We start from the raw sequence: 10,595 nt of genomic DNA, 5'->3' as shown, positions 1-10,595 counted from the left end.
TAAAATATTTTGGTGAGGAAGCTAACTCTGACAAAGCTGGCAAGCTAATGGTACGTTGTTTGATACAGCAATTCCATATATCAAAGTTGAAAACAGCTGATGCCAAGTAAAACAAGGTCATTACCCTTATATTAACAAAAAACAATTATCGTGTATGTTTTATTTTCAGAAGTTCCAGAAGTTTGGATGAAGTGTAAGTTTCATTCTCACAGCAACAACAAATGAATAATGCATGTCAGAAACACTCCTTTTCTTGATATTGTGACCCACTGTTGCTAGTGATATACATGTAGTCAAGTCACGACTTTAAAGAATAAGGCTTGGAATTTCCTTTTCTTACTGTAAAGCTACATAAAAATAACTAGAGTTTAATGCATCACTAATTTAATTTGGTGTTTCCGGAAAACATGAGTCTGCCCATGAACGTTATTCCCAGCATTTCCCATAAAATACCAGACAGACTCTGACGTCCAGTCAATCCGCCTTTTTGTCTTTGTCCTATATTTATCTCCGTTTTATGAATCACAAAGCCTGTTCCACGGTCACGTCATCAGCGATACTAATTATGAAAGTATGATACAAAGCATAATTAGATGCAGGTTTCGAAATGGTGGGATCTCCAAGTAATCATGGCTGGGAAATAAGATGGGTAACTGTTAATGTGTCACTTCAGGTGGGTGTAGAGTTGTTGTTGTCATTTCTGTAGAGAATACCTTAGATGTGTCTGCATGACTATAAATTGCTCACCAGACAGAATTTTTAATGCTATTATTCTCTGTGATGCAGTGCCACTGGAGCAGTTTCAGTTTCTCTGTAGACTAGTTGATTTCCTAATTGCTGGCATGAAGTGGAATTCATAGTAATTTATATTCGCTGCCATCTGTACGTCTCTGTAGTTCGCTGAAGACGAGTTACACATCTATATAGTTTTATCATTAAAACTATTTATTATTATATTTCTTTATTTTCTGAAAAGCTAGCTGAAACATAAAAGTCATGACAGGATTTTTGTGATACATGGTGCCGTATATTCACGTAGAAATCAAAACTGCTGGAATGAAAAAAGTAAAATAAAATTACTGCATACCATGAGGTGAAGTTTTCTCAATTTGTTGGTTACTTTACATTTTCATGTATTATGCTATTCTGCTTCTTCTTTTTTTAAAAAAACAAACAAACAAACAAAAAAAACCTTGATATCGGACACTTTTGGGTCTCCATACATTGGGACTAAAAATCTAAAATTTGATGTAAATCATAGTTTGGTCTTTTTCAAAAATATGCTTATTTGCTTTCTGGCTGGGATGTACATGATTGTGTTCATTTGTTTCTAAGGTAGCCAAATATCTAGCTACTGCAAGCCACCAGTTAGATTCGACTGGCCTAGCAGGAGCCTCAAACTCATTTTAGTTCATGGGGTCACATACACATACAGCCAGATTTGATTATTACAGCCGTCTGCTGCTTAGTTCTAGGTCTCACTGTTGTGTTATGTCTGCAACTCTTACTAAAACAGTGCAACCCTTAGACAATTTAGTAATAGGTAAAAAAAATGCTGTTAATGTCCTTTTATGTAGTTTTTGTACTTTTACACTTTATCCCGCGGGTCAGTTTCGACCCGCTGGCGGACTGGTTTTGACACCCCTGGCTGTATCTTTGACACCCCTGGCCTAGAGGCTGACAATGACACATTCAAAGGTATGTGTGTTTATCAGTGAGATTTAGCGGTGGTTGTGAGCAGGTTGTGAGCAGACATTTGGACAGAGCCAGCTTAGCTTTTTTCCCTGTTTGGACTGCCTGTTTATTTTACAGTAAAACGTCTAAATATATCTCACAAAAACACCAAGGGTTTCCTTTGTTGCTACTGTCTCGGTTTCTGAGGATGCCATTTTTTTTCATCCCGTATCAGTTTTCTGGTTAACAGAAGAGTGCTGTTAGCCTCCTGGCTATGCTCCCCACCATTTCGACCTTTCTAGTCAATTGTATCTACCTGCCCACCCTCTGCCATCAGCTACTGTCACTGTTATTTTATGTGAAGCCCCTGTCATTTTGGACCCTTATACCTGGCCTGAATGTGCAAGTGAGGGCCCCACGACGTGGAGTTGGATTCCAGCTTTCAGGGCCGAAGGGAGGATTTCCTTTTCAACATGTCTGGCTGGTAAATATGTCATCAGGCTGGAAACTGATCCCATGAAAAACAGGTGGGATGTTTTCAAACCTGTGTGTGAGTGATCTGTTTCTTCCCTCATACACACTGGAAGGTAAAGAGCATCAGTCCCCTGCCAGCATAGGTATTGTCTGTCAAGAGTAAGGAGCCCAGGGGCAGTTTATCTGAGATCTGCTGCTAAATCTTCTCTAATTAGATTCACCACAGATTAACCGTGTGCCCTTACCTCTAAAAGAGTTGGATTTCACTGAATGCCCCCACGGTGATAACGAAAATTAAAATGACACTGATATTTGAAATGACAAATCCATTTTCAGAGTGTGTTGTGTTGTGCTGTACTGACTCATAGCAACACATTTGCCACCACACGCCTTTCAAAGGAAAATCATGTTACTCATTCTTCTAATGCAGTCACAGAAATACTCCTTTGTTTCTAAAGTAAATCCATCCCCTTCCCATTCTCACCTCTAGTCTTGCACCTGCATCTATGTGCAATATGTTTTTTTGTTTCGAAATCTGACAACGATTCATTCCTACCGCGCTGTCACATGCTCATTTTGTTATTGTCATTGTTAAAAGCTTCATCCACGTACAGACCAACAGCATGTACAGACAGTCTACGGCAGGGTTGTCAAACATATGGCCAGCGGGCCAAAACGGGCCCGCCAGAGAGTACTCCGGCCCAGTGCATTAATTTGCGAAGACTTTAACTGTAATTTTTGTAGCGGAGAGAACACTTTTAGGTTGTTGAAAATGTTTTGTAAAAGGATAGTTCATTAAATGTTAACATTTTCATAATGTACTTTGAACCGGAAATGTCAACCACATGGTGGCGCAAGAGGGAAAGTCTGGGGGGGGGGGGGGGGGGGGGGGGGGCGGTAAACAAAGTCATTGGGCTTCATTCTCCTGGAACCATAAATGTCTGTACAACATGTCATCATCATCATCCATGTCATGTCATGTATTTTGGTCCGAACATAGGTGGAGACGTGACCATGGCAGAAACAGTGAACATGACAGAAGAGACAAACAACAACGTGACACTGCAAACATAAAACGTATTAGAGAGGCCGCAGAAGATGTTGTGATAGATGTATATCCATCCTAGTTCATCTCTCATGAACGTTCGCACATAAATACACCGCTGGGTAACATGCCTCTGACAGCAGTGGCAGTTAATCAACGATACGGTCACGCTGCGCAGGACTGAGTCCTTTATAAATGTCACAGCCTCTCACATTGTACGTTTTCTTTCTGTTGCACACATAACATTTGCTCCATCCCACATAGCAAAGTGTATAGTGACACATCCAGTTAAAACAAATGCATCAGTATTGACGATAATAAAATATCTTGTGCAAAATAATTCTGTCTCTACCGTATAAGGCAACGTTTTTAATTTGGTTGTTTCCCTAAAACCAATATCTTATTGTGTATTGCTCAGGACTGGTCTATAGAATGGATTTTAAAGGGGAAAATTAAATCTTTTTTATTAGAAAGTTACTAAATTCAAGACTAAATCATTATTTCACACTGAGTCAAGTCTCTCTCTCTCTCTCTCTCTCTCTATCTCTCTCTCTCTCTCTCTCTCTCTCTCTATGTGTGTGTGTATGTTTGCGTGTGCGTTGGTGAAGGGGGTGGGGGGCAAGTTTGGCCACACCCCACGCTCATGTCAGTCATGTGGTGCTGAGTGACACCGCCTGGTAATCACATCCTTCATGTTCACTCTGTTCAAAAAACAACAACAAATGAAATCAGAATTGAATGGGCCAATTCTTCACTGGGAAACAATTACTGTTATTTCACGGGAGAGTCCTCCCAAACCTAACCCACCGACCCACCCACATCACTCTTATAAAGCTCCCACCCTACGGCTTACGTGGACGCGCAAGCAGCGAGTGCACGCGCGGGTAGTACGGACTCTCGGCGGTCGCTGCCGGAGGTAAAGGGAGAGAGAAAGCAGAGGAGCAGAGCGGAGCTGTGGGAGGAGGACGACGTGACGGGAGGACCCAAAACAGAAGCTCACTGGACTACGACACGCACAGAGAAACGGGAGACTAAAAAAAAAAAAAAAAAAAGGAAAAACACAACTGGATCATATCTGGAGCAGATTTGGAGATTCGAGCAGCCGGATACGCGGCGCGGACTGTTACGCACGACAGCGTTTCCCTGCGGTAAAATCATCCTGAGTTTTTTGGTCAGGAGGCGCACGGCTTGCCTGCTCTTCCTCGTCAGAAAAGAGGCTTTATAGCGGGGAGGTTGGCGGAGCAGCAGACTGAAGGCGCAGTGGAGGAGGTAAGCCTTTCCTCTTAGTATTTCAGGGTGTTATTTCAATATTTACTTTGTGCTGTCAGTGTAAAAAAAAAAAAAAAAAGGGAGCATCGAGCTCGGAGTGGGGAATGTCAAACCTCCGTCCTGCGGGCTGGCTCGCTGTCTGTCTGTCTGTCTCTCTCTCTGTCAGCTCATCAGCTGCAGCCTCCTGCTCCCCATTCAAATTGAAATGCAGCGCACACGACCCGTTCGCTATCACGGTGAAAGCAATGAATCGACATGGTCAACATACCTTCCAGTACGCGCACTGGGCTCCGGGCTCCCAGGTTCCCCCCCTCCCATCCCATCCCCTTATCACCTCTCCCCCCCCCTCCATCTCCGCCGCCGCCTCAGATAAATGTCACGCTGTTTCCTTACATAATGCGTAAATGTACAGATGCAGATGTTGCCCGGTGTGTGCTGTACGCCACATCTGGGCTGCAGTTTGTGTGCCTGACACGATGCAGGAGCAGCAGTGAACGTGACGCACTGGCGTAAATGAATGTGGTCGTGAAGGGATCCGTCCACAGCTAAGCCGGCTGGGTTCATTGTCGCAGAGGAAGGTTTGGAGCTCTCAGTGAATGTGGGTTGCGTTTGTGGTGTAAGGGATGCAGGGTTTGGATTTAGTCTTGTCATCTCTTTGGTATTGAGAGATTTGACAGCCAGGCTTTAAGCCTTCCTATATCACACTGCTGCTTGATGGGGCATGGCTGCTTTTTACAGCTGCTGTGCTCTTCTAGTAAAGCATTGGTCATGCTGCTACAGAGGGGGATCTGTATAGATACTCTGCTGAATCTTGATGTTCACAAGAAATAGCCACAAATAAACAAACCTGGTATAGAAGGGAATGGAGCTCTAGGTTTCTCAGTCTGACATGACAATAAATTCAACATAACTGGGTTTTGGGGCTGTTGTTTGGCCTATTTTTATGGCACTTTACTGACCAAACAATGCAGCTGATACATAATCAAGAGATAAACTGACATTTGGAATAATTGCTAGTTGTCAGCATTTAGATGAGCTGTTAGTTTGCAAGTGAAAAGGTGGGTCATTTTAGTGAAAACATGTTGGCCAGCTTTAATTATACAGAGCATAAGTAGTCAAGTCAACAGGACAACAGGCAATGCTCCAGATTGCTTTACAAAAGAAAATTATGAATGGTTTAATAGACGAGAACAGATCCTCTGTCTGTTGTCGTCTATTAAACCATTCATGGAGGCTAGAGGAAATGACTTTATTGACAGTTTAGTTAGAAAGTACTCTAATTTACGAAACTGGGTTTGTTGCCAGAGCTTCAGCTGAATCTGAAATTCGTTTCAAACCAGCTGGCAAGTTAAAACAGGCCTGCATGGCCTCAGCCAGACCAGGCCAGACAACCAGTGCCCCCAAGGTCTCTGTCCACGAGCCCAAAAGCCTCAAGAGGCGTCCCACCCAGCTCCTCCTCCTCCTCCTCCTCCTCCTCCTCCTCCTCCTCCTCCTGCTGCTGCTGCTCTGAGGTGGCTGTGTTGCAGAGCCATGCTTGCATGTGACAGTTCTCTCCCGGCCTGTGGCAGTCTACATGAAATGCCACAGTAAGGGCACTTTCAGGGAAGGAGATAGAGGCATAACGGGGCCTCATTTTAAAATGCCATGACAGGCGAAGCACTTTCCACCATCTCTAGATAACTCTGGCTCCCCGAACCACTGCTGGTTAAGTCTGACAATTCCCTTATTGCGATATCAACTTTGCTGACATTAACATTTCATTCAGATGTTATGTAAGTGGCAAAGCCCTTGAGAGCAGAACTGAAAACATTGCTTTGACAGCTCCTGTTGCCCAGCGAATGTGCTCGTGAGCGCGGTGGTGAAGCTCAGGAGCGGCTCAGTGGTGCTCGTTTGAAACGTGTGACAGATGAAGACGCCATGGCAGAAGAAGAGCTTCCACTGTGACTTTTGTCCTGCACAGTCACAGTCAGCACAAACATCAGCAGTAATCACACACACGGCTAAAGCTGCTGTAAGATATATACCATTCACTTTAATAATTCATAGAGAACAGCAGCCTTCAATCCATGTCCCACAGTCAGTTTTGAAGGCCCTACCACTTCTTCCAGATTTGAATTTCTTTACTTCAAGCTCAAACACCATTTAAGCATCATGCGGCGTCTCAACCGCTGGGGCCCATTTTCCAGACACTTGGACACAAGTCTGCTGTCAGCTGTTCATTCAGTATTTATGAAGTCTACCTTATATGCAGAAAGTGGAGGAACAGGGCTCCATTCACACCCCACATGAATGGAGCCTCTCCACTGAGAGGTAATAGCAGACTGACATTTAAAGGCTTAACTTGGTGTGATACTGGTTTGTGAATATAAATGCTCTACAGATTTATTTATCTTGACCCTAGAGTTCTACCTTCTGTGATGAGAAACAACTCACCATTAATTTAACAGCTACAGTTTGTTTATCTGACCTGGAACAAAATAAAAATAAGGTATTATAGTCTCTTTAACTTTATATACAATTATATTTGGGGAATAGTTAGTCAGCTCCAATGTAAACCTCGTGCATAAATGCATAGGAGAGTGTAGCTCTTGACTTCATGCTAAAAATCAGATGCCTGTTAGCATCAGTTCCAGTGGCTGGTCTTATTTGCTTCACTTGAAACCTCCCTGGATCTAGTTGTTTTGAAATGGAATAGTTCAAATTTCAGTTTTCGCTCCAGCCTTAACACATTGAGGCAGACTGGACCAATTCAGACATGCTAAATGTGAACAAACCCCTGGTTGAACACAACCACACCAGAGTCAGATGAAAGTGGTTGGGGTGGATGGTGGATCTACAGAGCATTAGGCTTTGCAACCATAGTCTCATCCGTGGTTCGGTTAAAGGGCGCAGCATTGTACTGCGCTGATGCTACACAGCTTTTCAGACACATGCTTACCTATTGTAGTCACTATATATGGGACATTATGTGGATCCACCAGTAATGCAGGATACTCCCCTTGCGCTTTTGCTGGTCCATCAGCTCTGGCCCTGCTGTAGAAAAGACTGGACAAAGGATGTCTTTGTTGTGTAGTGAAACCAATATTAATATATACAGCCTAGCCATTGTCTGTGCCTCTTGTTTGTGCTTCCTTTTTTTTATTTGAGCTTTCAGTGGCGACCTCTGTTGTGGTTGTTTCCTTTTAGCTTCAAGCCAGCATTTCAACCAATCAGCGTTCGATCCGTGCATGGCGTCATCACCCAGCCTCTGCATCGGCTGAATTCCCATAGTCCCTTGCACTTCATAGACGAACTATTGCAGTGTCAGTTTGTAGGAACATTGTAGGACCAGTCTTCACTCACCTTAACATAACTATGTAAAATAAGTCATCATGAGCAACCTCTTAACCTTTTAGAGGGAAAAACAGCTGGCCAACATGATCTCATGGCTGACCTCGTTTCATATTAACTGACATACAATCACTTTTCTCAGCGATTTATCATAAACTACAAGCTCTGATGATGATGTGTGTATTAGATTACCAGGATAAACTCATCAGAAGATTTAGGGAAGACCCAATCCACCGTAAAATCGTTTGAATCCACATCCCCACTGACCTTCATTTCTGTTCTAGTCGACCACTTGAAGAATGCTTTTCAAGCCGACGCTCTTATCCGAGCCGTCAGGTCTCTCTCTCAAACCTGCTGTGACACTCAAGGCTTCATGTAAGGGAATACCAGGATGAGGTCAATGTTTCACATACCATTTTAGTGTGGTGATGTGCATCTTTAACCAGGTGTATTTATAGAGCCTTCCACAATGGTGGTGGAGCTGGTGTTTATGCATTTGAGGCATCTTAAATAGCAGCTGCTTTTGTCCTGTCACAGACGAGAAGACTTGAGAAGATGCTACAGTTGACTACTCAGGTTTCTATTGTTGCCAGTGGGTTAGTCAGATAATCCCAGTTGTTGTTTTTATGTCATGGCTGCTGCTTTGGGCCAGTGTTTTGTTTTGTTAAACCTTGGGATTAACTAAACCAGAAATGTCCCTCACACCCGAGTCATGAGTCAGCCACCTAAACAAAGAAAACATTAATATGGACGCTGTGCTCTGTGATAGGCAGTGCATCCCAGCTGTATTTTAATATATGTGTAAGTTGTTCCTCCTCAGCCTTCATCATCTGCTTGTACTGCTGTGAGTGATTTCCCGCAATCCTTTTTAATAAATCCGATCTGGTTGCATTGAGCTGTGGGGTTTACGTGTCATTGAGGTGAGCTGTAGTGACTGGTATGATTAATTCAAATGTAACCAGTGTCTGCAGGGATGTTTCCTTTTCTATGATTCACTCTGATTTATAAGGATACCAAAAAATGGGTATTTTAAATCCAGAAATGTTGTTATTTAAAGGGTGCATCTTGTGAAACTGCATATTTTTCACACCATCAACAAATTCTGCCCTCAAAATGATCAAAATCAACTATCTGCCGACTCTAAGAGGAATTGTTTTTGTATTTGAAGCCTGAATTTTCTGCTTTGTTTCTGTCATAGAGCTCAATTGTGGCCCAAGCACTAGTAAAAGATAGTGGGATGCACGCTTGCACTACAAGACACATTGCTTAATTGTCATGTAGTGGGATACTGGAGTTTATTTTGAGTTAATATTGCAAACATCATCGTTCTACTAGCGCACCAAATGGGTTTTAATGCACAGCTGGAAATAGCTCCCAAATAATACACTATTTTATTAGAGTTTTGGTATCATTCATTCATTTCATTCATCTTCTGTAACCACTTGTCCTGTGAAGGGTCGCGGGTGGGCTGGAGCCTATCCCAGCTGTCATCGGGCGAGAGGCGGGGTACAACCTGGACGGGTCGTCAGTCTATCGCAGGGCTAACACAGAGAGACAGACAACCATTCACACTCACACCTACAGCCAATTTAGAATCACCAATGAACCTAACAAGCATGTATGTCTTTGGACGGTGGGAGGAAGCTGGAGTACCCGGAGAGAACCCACGCAGACACAGAGAGAACACGTCACTGTGCCACCCGAGTTTTAGTATCAATTGCAAAAAAACACAGTGCCCAACAGTTTGAGGAAATAATTTCATCTTTTTAGAAAGCAAATATGACCTGTTTAGAAACATTCTGTAGGAACTAATGGGCCTGAGCTTGAGCACTATAGACATATGCAGAAACGCTAAAGTAAAATAAAATTGGCCACAGTTTGAACCTTAAGTCCTTTACGAGCGGCGGTCACATTCCTCAGGAATTTGATGTGTCCTCGTGTCCTTCAGTTCGCAGCCAGCAATGCACTTTGGCATTCATGTGGACACAGCTGGATTGAAAAAAATAAAATAAAAAATCAGTTTGACATCAGTAAAGTATCGTGCACATGCTCAGAATATCGACACTGTCAGATGGATCACTTAGGTGACTGCTGACACACTTGTGCTGTTTATGCCACTATTAGGTGACCCGTTGACCTCTGAGACACTCATGTGACATGAAAGTGATTCATCACAGTGTAGCCGCTCTGATAAGTCTCTTGAGTGTTTAAGTGACGTTCATCCTATTGACCACCTCCCGCAGACATCATCTAGTTAATTCATAAACACATGTTGCTTGTCAGCTTTTACATTTTCTTTGCGGAGAATAAAACTCAAAGAAAATATATCCAAAACAAAGAAACAACCAGCCAGTGTGAACTCCTTACCTCTCTTTTGTGCAGCTGTCTCATCATATTAGAGTCCCTTTCACGTTTTCCGCAGCCTCCTTCAAAAGAGTTGCTGCAGCATGAAACGTGTCACTGGCGTAGATAGTTAGCATGCTAGCAGAAGTCCTTTTGATTCCAACATGGCTCCTTTCTGAGTGGGGCTTGCTGTTTGTTATTCAGCTGTTCAAAGCCGAGCGCTGGGTGAATTTGTGCATTCATTATCGCTTCTCACATCTCTTTGTATCGTTCATTTAACCTCATAATATGGCTGTCAGTGCGCTAGGCGCCGTTTCAAGAAAATTCTCCTTGTGCAAATAAACGCGTCTTGGTTTTGTCGCAGAACTTATTTTGACACATAGAGCTGAAGATTGTGTTTCTTGTAACAAGCAGCAGCTGGCGAGGGCATGGATCAGTCCCCTGGCACTGCCCTGGGCAC

The 10,595-nt window shown here is 43.2% G+C and overlaps 1 protein-coding gene across 1 annotated transcript in view; it reads left to right on the top strand.

The window, feature by feature from the left end:
- Positions 1 to 3,978: 3,978 nt before the first annotated feature.
- LOC311495702 (unconventional myosin-IXAa-like) overlaps positions 3,979 to 10,595 on the top strand; it is a 118,742-nt gene continuing 112,125 nt past the window's right edge. Inside the window, exon 1 of the mRNA XM_084555248.1 lies at positions 3,979 to 4,462. The gene's annotated coding sequence lies outside the window, so the exon portion shown is untranslated. The remainder of the gene's footprint in view (positions 4,463 to 10,595) is intronic.

This window comes from Chelon labrosus (assembly GCF_963514085.1).
Source record: "Chelon labrosus genome assembly, chromosome: 11".
Taxonomy (NCBI): Eukaryota; Metazoa; Chordata; class Actinopteri; order Mugiliformes; family Mugilidae; genus Chelon; species Chelon labrosus.
This window is presented reverse-complemented; position numbering and strand designations above follow the sequence as displayed.